The following is a 23602-nucleotide window of genomic DNA, read 5'->3' as shown; positions in this document are numbered from 1 at the left end:
AAAAGTGTACTAAATCGAGGTGTATAACGTTATCTCGATTTAATTTTTCATGTGGGTTCACATGCCACCCTTTATCACAAGGATGAATCGTATGAGTCAAGGATATAAACACCCCATTATGAAATGTCATATTTCCTTGTACTACACTACAATTCACCTTCAGTGCTTAGGCATGCAAAAAAATTACCTTTATGAATAGGTTGGTCTCTCACATATTCTATTGGTCCTTTAATATTGTTATTCTGCTATTCTCTCTAACCCATATGAGAGATTCTTTATGCAAAATCAACAATAACTCAAAACCTTAGAGAATCAAAACATAAACACAAATGTGATTACATAATGTATTGTCATATATCAGATGGAATAAAAAAGACCCATTCCCTTTACATGTTGGGAATACAATCCCGGTGCTAGCCCTTTAGTAAGGGGATTCACAATCATTTCCTTCGTCCCAATTGTATCAATACACATCAGATGATTCTCAGTCCTTTCTTTAACAACAAAATATTTTAACTCCATGTGTCGACACGATGTTGAGCTCTTGTTGTTATTTGAAAAGGACACAGCTGCTTCATTATCAGAAAAGATCTTTAGTGGTCTCTCAATAGAGTCCACTATACCAAGACTCATAATGAAGTTTCTTATCCAAATGGCCTGTGACGAAGTCTTGTATAGAGCAATAAATTCCGCCTCCATGGTATGAACAACAGTGGTAGACTGCTTTCCGTTTCTCCATGAGACAACACCACTCGGTAGAAGGAAAATGTATCCAGTAGTGGATTTTCTACTGTCAATACACCCTCCTAAGTCCGCATCAGAGTATCCAATGACCTCTAGGTGGTCAACTTTCCTGTAAATCAACATATAGTCTTTCGTTCCTTGTAAATAGCACATGACCTTCTTCGCTGCCTTCCAGTGCGAAATGCCTGGATTTGATTGATATCTACCAAGCATTCCTATAGCAAATGCTATATCAAGTCGAGTACAAGTCAGTGCGTACTGTAAACTCCCAACTGTCGAGGCATATGGGACAACATCCATCTGAGCCTTCGCAATATCATCCTGAGGACAGTCCTTCAAGTTCAATTTATCCCCTTTCACTATAGGTGCCGAACTAGGAGAACAATTTTCCATCCCATATCTTTTAAGAACCTTAAGGATATAGGATTTCTGAGATATGACAAGGACACCCTTAGTTATGTTACGACGGATCTCGATTCCAAGGACATAAGTGGCCTCACCCATGTCTTTCATATCGAAATGAGAAGAAAGAAATTCTTTTGTTTCATGTAAAAGACTCAAATCATTAGTTGCAAGAAGAATATCGTCAACATATAAAACCAAAATTATGAACTTACTCCCACTAGTCTTAATGTAAATACATTGATCAACAATGTTTTCAGTGAATCCAAAGTTCATAATTACCTGATTGAACTTCTTATACCACTGGTGGGAGGCCTGTTTAAGTCCATAAATTGACTTATTCAATTTGCAAACTAAGTTATTTGAGTCATCTTTACTGAAACCAGGAGGTTGTTGCATGTATACCTCCTCATCCAGATCCCCATTCAGGAAAGCAGTTTTCACATCCATCTGATGTAGCTCTAAATCAAAATGAGCTATGAGGGCCATGATTATCCTTAATGATTCTTTAGTTGAGACAAGAGAAAAAGTCTCATTATAATCAATGCCCTCTATCTGTGTGAAACCTCTTGCAACAAGCCTAGCCTTGTACCTCTCCACATGACCTTTAGAGTCTGTTTTGGTTTTATAAACCCATTTACAACCAACAAGTCTAACTCCATCAGGTCGAGGTACAAGATCCCACACTTGGTTCTTTGCCATAGAGTCAAGCTCTTCTTTCATGACATTGATCCAATGTGTTGATCTTTCACTTTCAATGGCTTCTGCAAATGTGAAGGGATCTTCATCAATGTCTATGAAATCATTTGACTCTTGTAAATACACCACATAGACCGAATGGATAGCAGATTTTCTAATTCTGGTGGACCTCCATACAGGTGCTACAGGTGGTTCAAAATGAGCCTCTGTATCCTGTTGTTGTTGTGTATCCTCATCAACAACCGGATCTAGTTGGGATTGATGTTCATTGACTGGACTTTCTCTTACATTACTCGAATGAACAATGATAGAGAAAATCGGGTCATTATCCTCAGCAGGTGTAGAACCTGAATCCTGCATTTCCTCAAAATTAATATTTTGAGATGCATCTATTCCAACAGAACCATTTTCAAGAAATCTTGCTTTATCTGTTTCCACTATTTGTGGTGTATGAGATGGACAAAAAAACCTAAAGCCTTTCGATCTTTCTGGATAACCAATGAAGAAACCACTAGTTGTCCTAGGATCAAAAGCTTTTATATGTGGGTTATACAATTTAGCTTCTGCTGGACATCCCCATATGTGCATATATGACAAAGAAGGTTTTCTACCTGTCCATAACTCGTAAGGAGTCTTTTGAACAGCCTTCGTAGGAACCTTATTCAAAATATGCACTGCAGTCCTAAGAGCTTCACCCTACAAGGTCAAAGGAAGGTTTGAGTGATTCAACATCGCTCGAACCATTTCTTTAAGCGTACGGTTTCTCCTTTCAGCTACACCATTCTGGTAAGCACTACCAGGCATGGTATACTGAGGTACAATGCCTTCCTCTTTTAGAAACCACGCTAATGAACCTTCCTTTTGTCCCATCTCTGTGAAACGACCATAATATTCGTCACCTCTATCTGACCTAACAACCTTAATAACTTCACCGGTTTGTTTCTCTACTTCTTTCTTGAAGTCCTTAAAAACCTCAAAGACTTCAGATTTTTCATATAATAAGTAAAGATACATATACCGTGAGTAATCGTCTATAAAGGTGACAAAATATTTTTCACCCGTATAACACGGTGAAAAAGGGCCGCAGACATCCGTATGCACTATTTCTAACTTTCCATTGCTACGTCTGTCATCTTTCTTATATGTGTTAGACTGCTTAGCCTTTATGCAGTCAACACATGGTTCTATATTCGTAAAATCAAGGGATCAAAGGATTCCCTCTTTTATGAGTCTTTGGACTCTCTCTTTCGAGATATGACCTAATCTTCGATGCCAAAGCAAATATGATTGATCATCCTTTAGACCACGTTTATTGCCAATCATTATGTTTTCAATAGAGTGAGATTTTTGAATTTTGAGTTTGGTTTTTAATCGATACAAACCATCACACATATATGCAGAACCTATATTCATTGAATTTTTCATAATAATAAGTTCAGATTTTTCAAATTTAAAAACAAAACCAAACTTGTCAAGTCTTGAAATTGAAATTAGGTTCCGACTATAAGATGAAACATAAAATGTATCGACCAAATCCAACATGAATCTTGACTTCAACACAATTCTGCAGGCCCCAACGTTCTTGACATGCGAACGCATCTTATTTCCTGAGAAGATGCATCTTTCATGCTCCGTTGGTTCCGTTTTGTTCAAAAATGCCTGCAAAGAGTTGACAATGTGCACCGTGGCACCAGAATCAATCCACCAACTATGCAATGAAACATGAATAAGATTGCACTCATGAGAAACGAATGACTTATTACCCTTATTTTTGAGCCACTTCTTGAACTTCAAACAGTCCACCTTCTTATGCCCTTTCTTTTTACAGAAGAAACACTTTATAGAAGGGCCACCTAACTGGGATTTGGCTTTCGCCTGAGAGTTTGAACTCTCTCCAGTGACTCTTTTCTGATTCTTTCTTTTGAAGGAGCTTTTCTTTGACCTCGACCTCTGTTTATCCTTATGAGAGGCCATATGTGCACTAAGCACCCTCTCACCCTTTAATCTCTCATCTTCCTCAACACACTTACTCAAGAGGTCATTAAAAGACCACTCATCATTATGTGTGTTGTAGGAGATTTTAAAGGGTCCATACTCAGTAGGTAACGAGGTTAAGATCAGATGGACTAAAAAAGAGTCAGAGATGGCGAACTTCATGTCATTCAGTTGAGTCGCAATATTCCTCATTTCCAAAATATGCTGTCGGATGTGACTGTCACCAGCATATTTCATAGACACCAATTTGAACATGAGGGTACTGGCCCTTGCCTTATTAGAAGTGACAAATTGAGCCTCAATGACTCCCAGAAATTCCTTAACCATCCTACAATGAGGAATGACGCCTCAAATATTCTTAGCCACTCGAGATTGTAAAAGCAACATGCTAAGTCTGTTCGAGCGCTCCTACTTCTCAAAGGCAACCTTCTGATCGGCTGTGCTCTATTCTGTAAGAGTGGAAGGTTCGTCAATTCTAAGGGCCAGATCTAAATCCATATAGCTCAAAGTAAATAACACGATTTCTTTTCAATCAAAAAATTTGATCCGTCTAAGATAGGGATACTACTAGAACCGTCGATATGGAAGGAACCTGATAAATCAAGGAACGAAAAACGGAAAGACATTACTATTATTGCTCAGACGAGACTCGTGTTGAAAAGGTAAAAGTGAGACCCTTTATTTTTCACCTTTTCTGAGACAAGCATAGTTGAGCCATTATCGTTTCACTTTGGTGAAAACGACAATACTCATAATTGCTTCGTCTCTTCAATTCTCAAGAAATTAACTTCAGTTGGTGAAACTAGTAGATCATGAATCCAGAGGAAATTCAGCACTGTACCTTTGGGTACGAACATGCTTCATGGGCCGCAATGCACATCTACTATCACACCCTGTGTAAATTTGGAATACAACGACCTACCTTTGGGTAGAATCGATGTTTCATAAATTCACACACAATCATAATTACGAATTTTAATACGGTCCAAAGAATCCTTAATTAACACGACTCAGATCACTTTGGTGATTACACGAATCGGTCAATCAAGATCTTTTACCGAAAAAATCTATTCGTATTATGGAGCACGCCCATGCACACATTTTAATGCATGTATATACATGACATAATATCAGTTCATACTTCAACAAAATGCATAAACTAATTTTCATAAATTTAGTTACAATTCATGCTTAAAATTATCATGCACAACTTAACCAACACTAAATACATGAATTAACATGCATAAGTTATGCATTATTCAAAATAAATACTTTATAAAGCATGAAAAATAACAAAAACATGCCCATATGGGTAAAACCCAGGGTCTTCAAGTAGGAACCGGTCTAGAAATCACTCTAAACCGGTATGAAACCGCCCCGAAACGGTCATCTAAGGGTCTGAACCGGTTTTAAACCTTATAAACCGATACTTAATATGAACAAAAGTTCATAAAACCCTATGACTGTATGCCAAAATCCCTGTATTTCTTTATATTTAAGAAAACAGGGTCTCAGCATCCCGAACCGGTGAAAAACTGGAAAGAACTGGTCAAAAATGGCTCCGAACCGGTTCTGGAAAGGGTCAGATCAAGTTCCTGATCCGATTCAGTCTCAATAGTGTTTGGATCCTGCTTTACATGGATCTGATCCGGTTTAAATGGGATCCGGGTCTGACCCGACCCTTACTAAATACGGATCAGACCCGGCCCGAACAGAACCCGGGTTAGACCCGGTCCGAAACAGGCCCGAGTCGGACCCGGTCCAAAACAGACCCGGTCCTAAATGGACCCGGGTATGACCCGGTCCAAAACAGACCCGGTCCTAAATGGACCCGGGTATGACCCGGTCCAAACCGGATACCGGGTTCGTCCCGGTCCTTCATGGACCCAGGTTCGACCCGGTCCGAAACGGACCCCAGGTACGACCCGGTCCTTCATGGACCCGGGTACGACCCGACTCTTAATGGGTCTGGATCGGACCCGATCCAAAATCAGACCGGGTTAGACCCGGTCCTAAATGGACCCGGGTCAAACCCAATCCGAGAGAAAGACCTGATTCTTTCCGGATCAGACCCAGACCCAGTACCTTTATGGCTCCGGGTCATATCCAAAAAGTGAAACAGCATACCCGATCCACCCAAAAGGGTTTGGATCGGTTCTGTCATCGGGTCTCCTCGCCAGACCCGATCCGGGCACCCAGATAAAAATTTGAAACAGAAACCCGATGGGTTTCTGTTTAATTTTTAGGGAAACCGAAAAGGGGGTTTTCGGTTCCACGATGACCCACATCGCCGTCACGGCGACCGGCGTCGGTTGCCGGTGACCTGCGTCACCCCACGGTGACGCCGGTCTGGCGACAGCCTCCCCGCCCCAGGTAAATGACGTCGCCCCACAGCGACGCTCTGCAGTTCAATGACAGAAGACCGGCACCGCCTGCCGGTCCGACGGCAGCCCCGACAGTGCCAGCAAGGCTGCCGCCGACCAATGTCAGCCCTTGTCGGCAAATCGCCCCACGACGATCCTTTTCCCCCGGCGAAAACAGCCCCCTCCGGCAACAGGTAAGGGTTTAATTTTTTTTTTGTCGCCAGTTTACAGGCTTCTTCGGCGATGAGGTGGGGCTATCAATGGCGCCGACATGACCGTCGCTGTCACCGGCAGCACTCCAGCGAAAAGCAACCCGCCCGATGGCTACGGGGAAATTTCAGGCGATGGTTCCAACAACCATCCCGGCAACAGCGGATCATCCCTGCAGCCCGACGGCCACAAGTATATTTTGATCATCCTTTCTTTTTCTTTTATAAGGATATGATCAGCCGCTTACCGATGAATGTTGCCCCACGACGACTCCACCGATGCCGTAAACGCCGAAACGGCCTACACGGCCACGCGCACCGGAAAATGCATGGCTAGTGGGCCCATAACCCAATGTTGGGCGAAACCCTGTAAAAACAAGATGACAGGGAGCGTACCTGGATTCGCCATTGTCCGTGTAGGTAGTTCGACGTTCTCCTTAGCCAGTCGACGCCCACAATGAGCCCAGGTCTAATGTCGACGGTGAGCAGGACCCTATTCTGCTAAATCTGAATGCAGAACTGATTTTGGACAGGACATGGCTATGAATTCTTATCATCTTCGTAACCCCTAACCCCCTTATATAATGGAGGAATTGGGCAGTTACGTGAATGTGGTCTCTTCATATTCACGTAACTCCCACACACTATCTTCATTATTCAGCCACTTACGTGACCCACTAAGATGGTGTCAAACCGGGCCAGACTTTGGATTGAACCCGTAACCCAAAATATCCAACATGTGCGTCTACAAAATACTCCCCGTGATGACAGCTCAGAAGCTAGATTGACAACTTTTGACTTTGAACTTTGCTTCTTCTTTTTTTTATGACAAAAAACCTAGTGAAAGCCAAAAAAATAAAACCCTCAGGTAAAGTCCCACAGCCACCCTGCTTAAGCTGCCCCACCTCTGAAAGCCATGTGGTAAAGTCTTTAGTTTGTTAGAGGTAACGTGATTTTTACTGTCCTGGTTAAATTCGAGAGGGCATTAATTAAATCAAAGTTTGCTCTGATAGTGCTTTGATCATTAAGAAGAGCTGCCATTGGATGCCGTTCATCCATTTGATGAGGCGCAGCACGAACACCATCGATGGATATGTTGTTTGTTAGAGATGAACCCCATAAAATCTTCGAGAGCCATTCAAGTGTTAGATGAGCAGCATCTTTAGTGGAAAAAAAAATGAATAAATGAATGAAACAAAAGCAAACTTGATGGTGTTCTGCCGGCCGTCCATCACATGGATGAACGGCTTTAGAGCATAAATGTAACATAAACTAAAACAGGAAATTTGTAAGAGCATAAATAGCGTGATAACATCATGATATTTTCGAAAAAAAAAAATATCGCGCAATATCTTCAAAGATCTGGCAACGTTCGTCGTTGTGCCTCAACCCTCGAACAAATCAACTCAACAACGAATCCCCCTCGTTCTGTAGAGAAGAGGAGATAACCAAAGTAAAATGGGTGTTTGGTTCAGAAGCAACGTTAGAGTGCTCAGAGTCCGGTACAAGGGAGCCTCGCATATAGCCGCTCCCCACGTGTCCAAGTCTTGAGGTTGGAGAAACGTCGGGGACAATGGGAGCAATGTTTTCCCATTTTACCCTTAAAAAAAAAAAAAAAAAACTGTTAAAGCATAAAAGAATACCCAAAAAAATGTGCACCACGAGGGGCAGTGGGCCGGCAGGCGGCAGTCAGCGAAGATCGTGATCCACCATGAGGAGCCCACTTTTCTTTTTTTCGTATTTAAAAGGGTAAAATGGGAAACATCTTCCCCATTGTCCCTACGTTTCCCAAACCTCAAGGCTTGGACACGTGGCGAACAGCCGCTCACTGTCCATGTGCTCCGTGGACTTCCTTCCTATTAGCCAAACAAGGACGCAATTCTCTGTAGAATTTAGGGCGGGAATTGGGAGGGTTTTCTCTTGGGTCTTCAGCTGTCCCCGTTCTTTTGGTCTATAAATACCAAGGACACACGCCAAAGGCTACCAAAAAGAAGAGGAGAGACCATCACAGAGAAGAAATCATACAGGAAAGAGAAGGGAGATCTTAGATACGGTTCACAGGAGAAGCCAAAGTTCAACAACACAAGCACACCATGAAGCCCCACGTCCTCCTCGTCTCCTTCCCTGCTCAAGGCCACATAAACCCCACCCTCCAATTCGCCAAACTCCTCTCCCAACGCGGGGTTGACGCCACCTTTGTCACCACCACCAAGGCCTACAACCGCATCTCCACCACCACCACCAATACTGAAATTTCCTTCGCCACCATCTCTGACAGTGACGAATCCGCTCCGATGGTCGACATCAACGATTCCATGTACCCAGTGCGGCTCGAGCACCATGGCTCGGCCTCGCTTGCGGCTCTCATCCGCTCTTTTGCCGTCTCCGGCCGCCCGATCTCCTGCATCATCTACAATTTTCTCCTCCCGTGGGTTGCCGGAGTCGCCACCAACCTCGGCGTGCCATCGGCTCTGCAATGGATACAGCCATCTTCAGTGTTATCCATATACTACCATTATATAGTGAAATCTTTCCACCTCTCTCATGAAATCCAGCTTCCTGGCCTACCTTCTCTTGTCGCCGATGATCTCCCTTCTTTCCTCTTGCCGGGTAATCCTTACCCTCTAAGCATCCCAACACTTTCTAGAATGTTTCGCGCCGTTGATGAATCAAAAACCAAGTGGGTGTTCGTGAATTCCTTCGACGCGCTAGAAGAAACCGTCGTATCATCAATGAAAGATTTGAACATCAATCTCATCGGAGTCGGGCCGCTGATCCCGTTGGCTTTTCTAGACAAGAACAACAACTCTAAGGACACTGCATTTGGTGGAGACCTACTCAGCCAAGCTTCAGATGGCAATGGTAAATCCGGCAACGATATCATACACTGGTTGGACACCAAGCCAGCATCTTCGGTGCTTTATATCTCTTTCGGTAGCTTAGCCGTGCCATCGCAAACGCAGATCGACGAGATCGCGGCCGGGCTATCGGAATCCGGGCACTACTTCATATGGGTGGTGCGGCCGCCGGAAAACTACAGTGGTTTTCCCAGCGGCTTCGATGAGGTGGTGAAGGAGAGGGGGCTTGTATTGAAGTGGTGTTCCCAAGTAGAAGTATTAGCTCACCCTTCTGTGGGGTGTTTTGTGACTCACTCAGGCTGGAACTCAACGTTGGAGGGTTTGGTGAATGGGAAGCCAATGGTCTGCTTTCCTCAGTGGAGTGACCAACCAACCAATGCCAAGTTGGTGGAGCACGTGTGGAGGATTGGCGTTCGTGCGAGAAGGAATGAGGATGGAGTGATGAGTAGAGAGGAGCTAAAGAAGTGTGTGAGTCTCGTGATGGAAGAAGAGGGTGGGAAGGAGATGAGGAAGAATGCCCTGAGGTGGAGGGACTTGGCTAGGGAAGCTGCTAACGAAGGTGGGTCGTCGGATCTGAATATTCGTGCGTTCATTGACAACCTCAAATTGTTAAGTGAAGAAGATAAAAAGATGGAAGAACAGTGAATTTATTTATTGAATCGTGTTTGCATGAAAGTGCGATGTTGGCCGTCGGATTCGTCCAACTTTATCCTGATCGACGGCCTTTGGATGGTCTAAAGGAAAGGCATCATGCAAGACGTACGAGGACAGGATGTAGTTGTACTTCTAATTTTTGTTGGCCAAAGTTTTAGACATATTTTCTTATAGGATTAATATTGGCTACTAATAAATGAAGCTACCAAAATGATGAGTAGAATTCATTTTTTTTATAGATCAAATGTTACACATGTCATCTACATGGTTTGTTTAGTAAGAAACTTGTTTCGAATAATGTGATTTATTACAAGTAATTAAGTTTTTAAAGAGTCCAAAAGTCAACAGCCCGTACAAAATAAGTGAATAGTCAAAAAATGAAAAGAAACTTCTTTATTATTATTATTATTATAATTATTATCTTTGAATGAAAGATGGAAACTTTCCAACGACCATGATTAATTAGGCAAAGGCTGCTAAGCTCAACTACCCCATATGATATCAACAATTTTGGTTTTTATAGTCAAGCTGGCAAAGCAGGTTATATGTCCCCCCCCAACAGGGCAGTTAGCTACATCTCATGATCGGGGGTCCCAAAGAGCACCACGTATGTAAGCATGTGCGTCTCGTATCCTCATGTTTGTCAGCATTAATTAGCGTTGGAGTTTGATAAGATTGCAAAGACTTAAGTACCCTCTCCTCCATTGGTGCAAAAAAAAATGACGGTTCTTGAATAGGAGTGGTTGTAAAGACTTAAGTGCCCCGAAGATGATTATTTAAGACCCAGTCTCTGCACTGCAGGATTATCCGAGAAAGAAATCTCCACTGGAGGAGGCCATGAACATCAACCCTCTCACACTCTCTCTCCATTCTATTTCTGCTTCTGTGCACATCCATTAGAAGATCATACATTGTTCCATCAAGCACCGACTGACCTATACATTGACTCTTGTGAAGCCTGATTCAGAGTTTTTACCCTTACAGGAGGAGGGTTTGGGGGCTCCTCCCAGCGTGGGTATCATTATTCAACTAAATGAGTTGTAGATCCTGATTCAGAGTTTTTACCCTTACAAGAGAGAGGTAAAACCTCATCTCACTCTCTCTCCCTTCTCTCTCTACTTCTGTACACATCCAACAAACGATCCAACATTTCTCGATCAAACACCGACTGACATGCACACTAACTGTAGCATCGTTCAACTTGATGAGTTGTGGAACCTGATTTAGAGTTTTTGCCCTTACAAGAGGGGGGTTTGGGGGCTCCTCCCAGCGTGGGTAGCATCATTCAACTTGAAGAGTTGTGGAGTCTGATTCAAAGTTTTTATCCATTCATATTTTAAGGCATTAGATCTCATTTTTGAACATCCACGCATGTGCAGTTTGCTTTCATCATGTTCAGTTGCTTTCTAGATTATACTTTGAATTCTTGTGTATTTTAGATCTATCGATTTGTATGTAACCAGATCTTATTTTAATCTGAAATTTTTACTGCAACTTCATGCATATGTTTTCATGCTCTCCACCAAAAATCAGATCATTCTGAGTTTGTTTGACCCACTTTAAAAATCAAGATTCAAAACCTGTTATTTTGCACCCTCAGGATTTTAGCAGAATCAGGATCAACTTGCGGAAGTGATTTCTCCCTAACCAGAGATGATCTTTTCGATCTATAAAAAAAGTTGTTTTCTAAATTGAATCTAGTTTGTTCATACCAAATTTCAGCGATTTTTATGGTGTTTTCGTACCAGTTTCGGGTAAAAAACCATAACCCTGCCACCCTGTGTCATTTTAACGGCTCAGATTTTGATCCATTTTGTTTGAATTTTATTTTCCTAATGGAAGATCATTTTTCAATTCTGTAAAACGGGTTCTCTTCGTTTATGTGTCTAGTTCATCCCTGTAAATTTTCAGAATTTTTCATGGTCAATTACTATTTTATTTTGATTAAATACCAGAACCTTGTATCCAGATTTTATAAATGTTCTGATTTTGGCCCCCATATCATGACTGTTGTAGCACTTCTTCAACAAATCGTTATTTGATTGACAATATTCTTCAGCAAATTATTGTTATGATTTTTTTGAGTCTCTAATGAGTCTCTACTATGATTTGTAGTATTTTTGGGTCTCCAACGAGCCTCACAATGATTTATAGTGTTGTTCGATCTTTTAACTATGATTTATAGTGCTCGTTGGAGACCCCAAAACACTATAAATCATAGTTAAAAGATCGAACAATACTATAAATCATTGTGAGGCTCGTTGGAGACCCAAAAATACTACAAATCATAGTAGAGACTCATTAGAGACTCAAGAAAATCATAACAATAATTTGCTGAAGAATATTGCCAATCAAATAACGATTTGTTGAAGAAGTGCTACAACAGTCATGATATGAGGGCCAAAATCAGAACATTTATAAAATCTGGATATAAGGTTCTGGTATTTAATCAAAATAAAATAATAATTGAAAATGAAAAATTATGAAAATTTACAGGGATGAACTAGACACATAAACGAAGAGAACCCGTTTTACAGAATTGAAAAATGATCTTCCATTAGGAAAATAAAATTCAAACAAAATAGATCAAAATATGAGCCATTAAAATGACATAGGGTGGCAGGGTTATGGTTTTTGACCCAAAACTGGTACAAAAACGCCATAGAAATCGCTGAAATTTGGTATGAACAAACTAGATTCAATTTAGAAAACAACCCTTTTTACGGATCGGAAAGATCATCTCTGGTTAGGGAGAAATCACTTCCGCAAGTTGGTCCTGATTCTGCTAAAATCCTGACGGTGCAAAATAACAGGTTTTAAATCTCGATTTTTAAAGTGAGTCAAACAAACTTAGAATGATCTGATTTTTGGTGGAGAGCATGAAGACATATGCATGAAGTTGCAGTAAAAATTTCAGATTAAAATGAGCTCTGGTTACATATAAATCGATAGATCTAAAATGCACAAGAATTTCAAAGTATAATCTAGAAAGCAATTGAACATGATGAAAGCAAACTGCACATGCGTGGATGTTCAAACATGAGATCTAATGCCTTAAAATATGAATGGGTAAAAAATTTGAATCAGACTCCACAACTCTTCAAGTTGAATGATGCTACCCACGTTGGGAGGAGCCCCCAGACCCCTCTCCTATAAGGGTAAAAACTCTGAATCAGGATCTACAACTCATTTAGTTGAATGATGCTACCCACGCTGGGATGAACCCCCGGACCCCCCTCCTGTAAGGGCAAAAACTCTAAATCAGGCACATAAGTAGAGAGAGAAGGGAGAGAGAGTAAGAGGGTTGGTGTTCATGGCCTTCTCCAGGAGGAACCCTTTACCTCCCTTGATTTCTTCTCTAGAGAGAGAGAGGGTTTTACAGTGTTTTACGAAGAAGGAAGAAGAAGAAGATGACGATGGAGCAATGTAGGATCGTCTGTTGGATGTGCACAAAAGTAGAGAGAGAAGAGAGTGAGAGTGAGACGGTTGATGTTCATGGCCTTCTCCAGGAAGAACTCTTTGTTTTCCTTGATTTCTTCTCTAGAGAGAGAGAGGGTTTTACAGTGTTTTACAAAGAAAGAAGAAGAAGACATGTTTGTCCTTTTTTTGAACAAAAAAAGAAGAAGACTTTGAAGAGTCAACATCATCCTCGACTTTCTGGATGGAGGACATGTTTGTCCTTTTTTTGAACTGTTTGTTTTTTCTTTTTTGAATGAAGGGCATTTTTGTCATTTTCTCAAACCATCACTTTATGAGAAGAATAGCAAGAAAGGGTACTTAAGTCTTTGCAACAACACCAGAGTCCGATGCAAAGTTATGTCAACATACACGGGAATACAAGCCCCATGTGCTTGTATATGTGGTGCTCATTCAAAGCCCCGAACACAGACGTGGGATTCAGTGAATCATCGGGGGCGAACATACACCACCCTCTCCAAGCTGGGGTTGGGTGGACTACTCGAGTCAGGGGATGATCTTTCTAATTCTTGTTGTTTGCCCCTTCAGTTTTACAGTGATTAAAGCTAACTTTGTCTCTCTCATAATTATACTATAAAAGATGTCTATAAACATTCAATTAAACGTCATCAGATAGGATGAATTTTCAAAAATGTACATGACTTGTTCTCGCACACCAAAGATTACATATGTGGTCTTCTGCTGTTTAGATTTACGTACCTTTATCCCCAATGATAGCTTCATTCCATCTTTTTTCATATATGCCATATTACAACATGAAAGGTTATGTCTCAACTTTCCTTGACCCTTTTCTTTTAAATTTATTCCCTGACCATCTTTCTAAACCCGACTTCACACTAACTGCAGGTCTTTAGTTTATTAGAAAAAGGTTGGTTGCTCTTCTCCAAATCTAAACCATCCATTGGCAATGAAGGAACAAATGTTCCTCTTATTCTTATGCTTGTTTGCAAAATTCACGATTGAAACCCTAACTTCTTAGAACAGATTTGAGTAAGCAATTTCCTATCTATTGCCTATATATATGAGAGCGAAGCACATTATATGTCCCCCCCACGCAGGTGCGTCTTTGGGAGTCTGAATGAGCATCATCTATGCAAGCACATGGGGCTCGTATCTCTGTGTGTGTTGGCATCAGTCAACATTGAAGTTCAGTGCGGTTGCAAAGACTTAAATATCCTTTCTCGCCATTTTCATCATGAAACAATGATTTTAGGAAAGAACAAAAATATCCTCCATCTAGAAAAGGAAGGATGATCTTAACTCTTTAAAGTTCAAACATTCTATTTTCTCCCTAAGCAGTAAACTCCTTTGTTGTAACAAAAACACTTCGCAATATTTTGCCCTAAACATTTCACATCACCCTTTGACAATGCACCATCTGCTGTAATAGGAGCTCTCTTTGACGACACACTCTTTACCATCGTATGTTGTTGTCAGAGCACACTTTGTCATTGTTTGCAGCCGTCGAAGTATCCTTTGCCATCGTCTGCTGCCGTCGGAGCACCTTTTACTATCGTCTATTGTCGTCAGAGCACACTTTGTCATCGGTTGCTCATGAGAAATAGTTAAACTATTAGAGGAATCAACATTTTATCTATTGTTCATCATGATATCAAGGTGCAAGTATCAAACTTAGTAGACAAAGAATAACGATTTACAAAAGAGATAATGATGACAGCGTCAAACTGAGTAGACAGAGAGTAGCGATTTATAATAAAAATTAGATCAGAGAGTAGCGATTTAGAATATAAATCAGATAAGAGAGTAGTGATTTACAGTAGAAATGAGATAAGAGAGTAGTGATTTACCGTAGAAATCAAGACAACTTTTTTGATTTTACGATTCTTATGCTATTTTGAGAATTTCTTATCTCTCTCTCTCTCTCATTGATTCTTTTTGCATGCAGTTGGTGTTTATCAATTCAACCCATGGACTGTTGGTATTCTGACAAAATTTCCAAGCTAGCTTAGCTAAAGTTGCTCTATTAGTATCCTCGACGCTTCTAATGCCGAAACCCCCTTCCTACTTGAGTATACATACCTACTCCCAATTTATCAGGTGATGATGTCTGCGACTCTCATGATCATTCCAAAGAAAGTTGTGAATGATCTTCTCGAGTTCTCTAGTAGTCGAGGTAGGCAACAAAAATAGCTCATCCAAAAGATCACAAATGAGCTAAGGACAAACCGAATAAGAATAGTTCTCGCTGCCAATGCTAGAAGTTGATCATGCCATGATTCTACTCGGGCTCTAAATTTATCAATTAACTTCCCACACATGCCCTTTTTTAACATTCCTCTGAAGAGTGGGAGCCCCAAATAAGTAACATGTAGTATTTTGGCCTACCAACCCATCCACCTTTAAATTTGGGTGACCCAAGCAAGGGTTAAATTGAAATGAACAAAGAGCAATTTTTTTTATTGATTTGAAGGCCCAATTGTTGTTTGAACTTTTCCATTAAGGATTGGAAATGCCGAATAAATTGCCTCTTGTCCTGTATGAAGAAAAGAGCATCATTTGCACATAAGCTATGGTAACATGTGAAACTTCTAAATTTCATAGGGGCTAATCGGCTTGTCCTCACTTCCTTATTCATGTATTGGGTCAATCTTTTCATAACCATCAGGAATAAGTATAGGGACATAGGATCCTTGATAGGGAACAAAGTACTTGCTTCACCATTAATAATGACTGCAAACTAGGGACTTCTAACACATTGCATAATGATCTCAACCCATTTTTTATTAACCTTGAATTTTTTAAGCATGTTTTATAGAAAATTCTCATCTATCTTGTCGCACACTTTCACCAAGTCAGTTTTAAACATAACATTTTTCTTATTTTCTGTTGTCATGGGGTCTATCATTTCATGGACTAGGAGAATGCTTTCTTGAATTGATCTCTCATTCAAAAATATTGCTTATGATTCTTTCAAGAACCCCTTGTATGTTCATAATAATTTTGGTAATAATCTTGTACATAATGTTGCACAAACTGACAGGTTTGTACTGGTTGAGCTTTTTTTTCCTTTCCACTTTCAGAATAAAAAAGATATTGGCATGATTGATACATTGGAGAAATTTTAAGTCTTAAAGAAATTAGTTATTGCCGCACATACTATAACACTTGTGATTTTTTAAAACATTTAAAATAATATTGATAAAGATTTTTATGAGAAAGAAATGTAAAACAACAATTTAGTTTAAGTTAAACTTTAAAAGATCTTTTTTAAAGAATTAAAGTTGATTTTAGTGAAATTTGCATTCAAAATTTAACTTAAAAAATTTAAATTTTAATAGAATAATTGACAAATTTTGTCGAAATAAAGTCAAATATGATTTCAGATAAATTTAGGTTTAATTTGATATCCATGTAATGTAATTGTATGAAATTAGAATTTGGTTTTGGATGAATTTGAAATTTAAATTCTAAAATAATATAAAATATTAAATAAAGATTTCATGAAATAAAAAACTTAAATTAATTAAGTTTCATAAAATGGTAGAGGTTTATAGGGTGGGTGTCCCCCTATATATGTGGGCCCATCCTATGTAGCATCTCATGCTAAAATTTAGTTTGAAAATTTGTAAGTTAAAATCTTAGAAAATAATATTTCAAAAGTTTCATAAAAATAAAATAAAAGAAAAAAATAAAGAAATAAAATTTTAAAACTTACCAAAAACCAACACAAGGAAACATGTGTAGAATTTCAGACTTAAAAAGGACATCCTCTAGGGTGAGACATCACATCCTAGAAGGCTTTCATGGTAGGAATAATAGGCAATAAAAATATAAAAAAATAAAAATAAAAATAAAAATAAAAGAAAAAAAATTAAAAGTCAAAACTTACCAAATAAGTTTGTACTAGGATCTAAACTATATGGATTGGTATTTAGGAGGTGTGACAACACAAGAGGGGTGCGTCCCATGCTTGTGGACACCATGTGCTTACTTAGACTTTGTGATATACATTATGTAGCTACCTAATGTGGCTATATAAAATTTAATATATAGTTATGTAATATAGTAAGTAGAATTAAAAAAATAAAGGAGAGATAATTTAGAAAACTTGTAAAATGAATTTGGAAAAGTTAGGGCTGAAAACTTAGAAGGATTTGGAAGGTTGAAAATGAGGGGAAGAAATATAAAAAGGGCCAAGAGGGGCTCACGCCCCCACACCTCCTTGGGATTCCTTTAGATTTTTTAACTTTCTCTCTCTTCTCTTTTCTCTCCCTCTCTCTCTTTTCTCTTTTCTTTTTTGTTTTTTTCCTCCCTCTGTTGTGTCTAGGAAGTGTGAATCTTCATTAGAGTGAGACTAATCAAGAATTTGCAACCTCACACTGAAGGAGTTATGCACATTGATTCATCGAATCGATCGTTTCGACGTTTGCACTTACTGATTTCAATGAAACAAGGTAGCATATGGTAGTTTAATATATATATATATATATATATATATATATATATATATATATATATATATATATATATATATATATATATATATATATATATATATATATATATATATATATATATTGGTAGTCAAAAAAGTTATAGACAGCTATCTATAACTTTTTTTGGACCACCATAAGCTACCGTGCTTTTGAAGGTTTTTTTCTATGATATGACCTAAATGCTTTCTTGGATTGTCCCGTTCAGACAGTCCGATAGGTTTTTATAAAATTTAAAAATTATCATAAATATTCAAAACTTATAAAATTATCTTTTGTTTGAAAAAACATGGTCAAAATACCGTTTCTTGGCAAATAAACTATGTCAAATGCACATGGTCAAATTCACGAAAAACAACTTGAAAATGCCTGCTCGCTTGTGGTCAAAGGCGGAGCTGGGGGGTGGGGGGGGGGGGGGGGGGGGGGGGCTGGGCTGTAGCCTAGTCCTGCCTCCTGGCCCAGTTAATTTTTTTTTTAAAAGCCCAGTCCTAGCATCAACTTCTATCCCAGCTAACAGTTTCCAAACAGCCTTAATCTCTCTCGTTTCATTTTCTATATAGTCCTTAAATTTGGCAGAATTCACATATCCTAAGATACTTGTATCATACCCTTTGGTCTCTCTAGAGATGTCAATGAATTGGGTTTCATTCGGTATCTGACCAAAATTGATTCTGTTCAGTTGCATTTAGCAACCATAATCATGTCTGATTATAATTAGCAGAGTCGTACCTGTGTTTTATGGGGCCTGAGGCGGAGGTTAAAAATGGTAGTAGGAGTTCGGGGGCAGCGCCTCCGAATTTTTTTTTCAAAGAATCAAAATAACAATAAAATTTACATTCACATTAAACAAATATAATATTTCAAATATTTATATTATATTAAATAAGAATGTATAAAATATTTATATAAACTACCTAACAATACTCGTTGGCCTTAAAAATGGCTCCCTAATTTTTTTTTGGGCCCAAGAGCCCTGCGGCCCAAGCCTCATTGGCCTCTTTACAGGTCCGGCTCTGATAAATAGATGTGGATATGGTTTTGCTTTTTTTGCTATTGAATCCAACAAATATCCAAATTTGATGGATACCAGAATCTGTTTACATGTAAAAATGTGGATATGGTATGAGCTTTTCACCATCCAAATCCAAATTTGAATATGTTTAGCCAATATCCCATCCAAATCTGAACTGTTTACACATCTCTCTCTCTCTCTCCAGGTTCTTTGCCGCAAAGCCAATGAACCTAAGAACACTATATCAAGCATAGCTATGTATGCTTCTCTTTCTCTCTCTAGCTAGTTTACAAAGATGGTTACATGGTCTAGTCAATACTACAGGATGAGGGCTTTGGTGGTGTCTGGTCATGGATATCATTGGGAGTGGTAAAATCCACTTTCCGTACTAAGCCAGGTACCTTGATTTACCGTTGAACTTGGCCTCTCTGGAAATGATTCCAAGTTCAATATTACTACTGATTTTTCTCTGTCAATTTGGTCGGGCCTGACCTTGCGGTAGGATCCAAATCCTGGATAAGGCCAAATGGGTCCAATAGGGCTATTGGGTTGGTGGGGCAGTGGCTTACTAGCTGGACCCCTGCTAAGTTGGTGCAGTTCTTGCTCGAATAAAGATCTTGCCCGAATAAAGCCGATACAGGTGTGGATCTTTAATAAGTGGTCCATCCAATAAGGTTGGACCAAGATACGGCTCCACTTTTGGAGGCATGAAGTAAGAGATCGGGTGATATGCCAAATCACTGTCGATTGTGACAATCTATGACCAATCGATGGGGCCGCTGATGATGACATCATGAGCCCCATTGGGGCGGGCCCCAATGTTTGCACAATGAACGGTCATGATGGATCGTGATGATATTCCAAAGAATTAATAAACGGGTTGGATTTGGTTTAGATGTAGGCTATAATGATCCCGAAATAATTGTATGTGGCCTAATTGGTTTCTGAAATCAAATTTGGATAACGATGAGAAAGAGAGAGATTTTGGGTGTATTTGGGGATTAGGGTTTTGGGCTGTATTTAGATTTATTTTGTCATAAATAAAATTTATGCATTTTATGAACTTCAAATTATCGCACCGGTGTTATATATTGCCATTAGATAATGTTTAAGAACTTTCCGTGTCGAGGTTGAGAAAGATTGGAGCAAATAGTTTGATTTGTCGATATGAAATAGATTTTTATTAATAATTGTAGCCATTTTTTATTTTATCTTAAAAAAAAAATTCTGGGGCGCTGCCCCCAACCCCAAGCTATCACACTATTTTTTTTTGCTAACTTTGCATAAGTGTAAATATAAATAAATAAATATAATTTGAATATGATTTATGTAACATAGTAAAGCATGAAACAGTTGGTTAAGATCTTTCAGGGTTGTTTTTTTAAAAACAAACCGATCATGCACTTAAGCGTAGCTCTGTGCATCACAAGTTCAAGTCCTAGTTTGAGTTAGGAGTGAGTTATTGGGCTAGTTTACTAGCCCTTGCTCATGAGAGCAGATCTAGTGATCAGACTGAGTAACGTAAGAGGTCACATTAATCAGCTATTGAGAGGGGGAGGAGAGGATGGGATGCTTTGCATCGATCCAGTCGTTGGGCCAAGTAAGTTTGCAAACTATTAGCATGATTTCTCCAAAATCTTGGGTAGCAACTATAGACTTTGGGCCCCATGTGTCAATGGGTCGGGTTTGTATCAGGCATCTGACCCAACAAAAATCCGAAGTTACATGTACGGGCATAAAAATACGGACCCGAATATTATTTGGGTCAATCCAAACTTCGTTGCAGGCAGCCCCAGTTTGGGTTATGATTTTACTGTCCTAATTATATCCAAAACGATTTGGCCATGAATTGGACGGCTAGGATTGAACCCATCCTATTTCAAATGATGAGATCCGTGTCAGAGTTGGGCTGGGCTGGTCCTACTCATTCTAGAGACTGGAGAGGAGATCCGTGTTAATATAAACGGTGTTGTTATCGGTTCAGAAGCAGCGTGGGACGGCACGTCTTGGGTCCGTGCAGCCCCCGCCCTCTCTCCATTTGGCCAAACAAGAACCCAATTCTACACTCTGGTACAAATCCCCCTCGTCACAATGTGATGTCATTATATGTTCATCTGATTTGGTCGCTAGATTAAAGCACCCGATCGAGAAACCCTCTGCTTCGCTTTTCATTTTCATGAGATTCTAAACCACACGTTTGGTTAGCTGTGCAAATGCATCAATCGGACGGTTAGGATCGTCCTAAGATCATCTGCATCATAAGTCAGAGGACAGGAACTGGAAATTGGTTGATGGTCAGAATTGAAAGACAAAATTTTGGATGGCAACTAGGAAGCTCCCTTAGAAGGCTTTGCTGGTCTTCACTCTCTTCCACTATAAATTTCAAGTTGCACACACCAAATTCCAGAAAGAAGGGAGAAGCCAAAGTTGAAGAACGCAAGCACACCATGAAGCCCCACGTCCTCCTCGTCTCCTTCCCTGCTCAAGGTCACATAAACCCCACCCTGCAACTCGCCAAACTCCTTTCCAAACATGGCGTCCACGCCACCTTCGTTACCACCACAAAGGCCTATAACCGCATCTCCTCGACCACCACCACTACTGGAATTTCCTTCGCCACCATCTCCGATGGTGATGAATCCAATCTAACAGTAGACATCACAGGCCCCATATACATGGCGCAGTTCGAGCACCACGGCTCGCTCTCACTCGCTGCCCTCGTCCGCTCTTTCGCCTACTCCGGCAACCCGGTCTCTTGCATTGTCTACAATTTCCTCCTCCCGTGGGTTGCCGGCGTCGCAACCTACCTCGGCGTGCCGTCAGCTCTACAATGGATACAACCTTCTTCAGTGTTCTCTATATACTACCATTGTATCGTGAAATCCCCTCACTTGCTCACTGATCTCTCTAGTAAAATCCAGCTTCCTGCCCTACCTTCTCTTGTCGCCGATGACCTCCCTTCTTTCATCTTGCCAGAAAACACTATTTCTGTCGTCATCCCGATACTCTCCCGCATGTTTCGAGCCATCGATGAATCAAAATCAAAGTGGGTGCTCGTAAATTCCTTCGACGAGCTAGAGGAAAGCGTCGTATCATCAATGAAAGACTTGAACATCAATCTCATGGGAGTCGGGCCGCTGATCCCGTCGGCTTTCCTGGACAAGAGCAAGAACTCTAAGGACACTGCATTCGGCGCAGACTTACTAAACCTTACTTTGAACGGCAGCAGCAAATCCCACAATGATATCATACACTGGTTAGACACCAAGCCAGCTTCTTCGGTACTTTACGTCTCCTTCGGCACTTTTGCGGTGCCATCACAGACGCAGATCGACGAGATCGCGGCCGGGCTATCGGAATCCGGGCACTACTTCATATGGGTGGTGCGGCCGCCGGAAAACTACAGTGGTTTTCCGAGCGGCTTCGATGAGGTGGTGAAGGAGAGGGGGCTTGTATTGAAGTGGTGTTCCCAAGTAGAGGTGTTAGCTCACCCTGCTGTGGGGTGTTCTGTGACTCACTCAGGCTGGAACTCAACGTTGGAGGGCTTGGTGAATGGGAAGCCAATGGTGTGCTTTCCTCAGTGGAGTGACCAACCAACCAACGCTAAGTTGGTGGAGCATGTGTGGAAGATTGGCGTTCGTGCGAGGAGGAATGAGGATGGGGTGATGAGTAGAGAGGAACTAAAGAGGTGTGTGAGTCTCGTGATGGGAGAAGAGAGCGGGAAGGGGATGAGGAAGAATGCCCTGAGGTGGAGGGACATGGCTAGGAAGGCTGCGAACGAAGGTGGGTCGTCGGATCTGAATATTCTTGCGTTCATCGACGATCTCAAATTGCCAAGTGAAGAAGTTAAGAACATGTAATATTAGTTAATGTGCTTGTTGAATTATGTTTGCATGAAAGTGTGCCGTCCAATTTGTGTAAGTTCTTGCATCATGCATGACGCATGAACATGTAATGTAGTGATGCTTCTCATTTCTCCGTCCGGAGCGTCATTAGGCCTTCGCCGAATATGTCCAAACCACCGATTCTCTCTCATCTTATTTTCAATGAGTACAACACCTACCTTCTTAGGTATCTCCTCGTTCCGAATCTTATCTGTTACCTTTTCTACTGCAACAATAATGGAATTTTTGTTCTCTAAAAAACAAAAGATACGCAGGTTAAAAATTTGGTTGAGATGGCCAAATCGGGATTGAACGCTACGATTGCACATCAGCTAACTTGGACAGACTCTGAAGACTTTTCTTCTAAGAAAGAATGGGACCAAGTTCGAACCATGCGCGCGGATCCTTATCCATGGCACTCGAGTATAGTCCTCGGGCAGCTCCAACGATTCGTATTGCTTTAGAGGGTGTTCTTACTCTTGTTAAGCTTTAGCAGATTGGGTTCTAGTTAGCTAACAGATGTTGCTTACGCGAGCTTCAAGAAGTGACTATTGATCATATTTTTCTATGTTGCCCACATGTATCTTCTATATGGTGCCAGGTTAGAAGACTTTTTGGAGTTCACATTAAAGCTTGTAGGAGGGTTATCTTTTAACTGGTTGTCAGATTTTTATGGGAGGCACAAAATCAATGACGAGCATGTTCGAGACAGTGTTTGTTTCTTGAACCCTTGATAAAATTCGAAAATACATCCTACCGTTGATGAAGCACTCATCTCATCAAGTGAGCTTAAGATGGTTGTATGCAAACAGATGGAGACTTGCACCCGCGGGTTGCATAAAGCCTTTGAT

General features: G+C 40.5%; 2 pseudogenes; both read left to right on the top strand.

Moving 5' to 3' along the window:
- The first annotated feature begins 8402 nt into the window (after nucleotides 1–8402).
- Nucleotides 8403–9945, top strand: LOC149833297 (UDP-glycosyltransferase 75C1 pseudogene; annotated as a pseudogene).
- An 11348-nt stretch (nucleotides 9946–21293) lies between these two features.
- On the top strand, nucleotides 21294–22766 carry LOC149833296 (phloretin 4'-O-glucosyltransferase pseudogene; annotated as a pseudogene).
- The last annotated feature ends 836 nt before the right edge of the window (nucleotides 22767–23602 follow it).

The sequence above is a fragment of the Nuphar pumila genome, chromosome 7 (assembly GCF_984573655.1).
Source record: "Nuphar pumila chromosome 7, dmNupPumi1.hap1.1, whole genome shotgun sequence".
Lineage (NCBI taxonomy): Eukaryota > Viridiplantae > Streptophyta > Magnoliopsida > Nymphaeales > Nymphaeaceae > Nuphar > Nuphar pumila.
The sequence above is the reverse complement of the archived record's forward strand: the minus strand, read 5'-3'. Positions and strand labels throughout refer to the sequence as shown.